The following is a 401-nucleotide window of genomic DNA, read 5'->3' as shown; positions in this document are numbered from 1 at the left end:
CTGTCAGATATTCACAGTGAGTCAGCGGGACACACAGACAAAAATAATGAGTCATCTAAATTACAAGTGTAGCACCATCCATAGCGTAGCACGGTTGGTTGGCTCGGGTCCTACGTTGGCTCACAGCAGCTAACTAACTAAATAATAACTAAATAATAACTAAATAATAAATAAATAATAACTAAATAAGGTCACTTTTGTTTAACTCCTGGTTGCAGCAATGACTTTTATAGAGTCAAAACGTTTTTAGCTGTACACCGTAGCTTAGCATAATTTATTGTTAGCTAAAATCAACAGAATACATCAGTTAGTCTCATTATCACGTTAGCTCACTTGCTAGCTACTGTTAGCCTGCCAGCTGCACTGAATGACTGAATGAGGGGTCATCCCTATGTTCCCCG

The sequence above is a fragment of the Morone saxatilis genome, unplaced genomic scaffold, assembly GCF_004916995.1.
Source record: "Morone saxatilis isolate NCDOM2014 unplaced genomic scaffold, NCSU_SB_2.0 Contig19, whole genome shotgun sequence".
Classification (NCBI taxonomy): Eukaryota; Metazoa; Chordata; class Actinopteri; family Moronidae; genus Morone; species Morone saxatilis.
Note: the sequence above shows the minus strand (reverse complement) of the source record.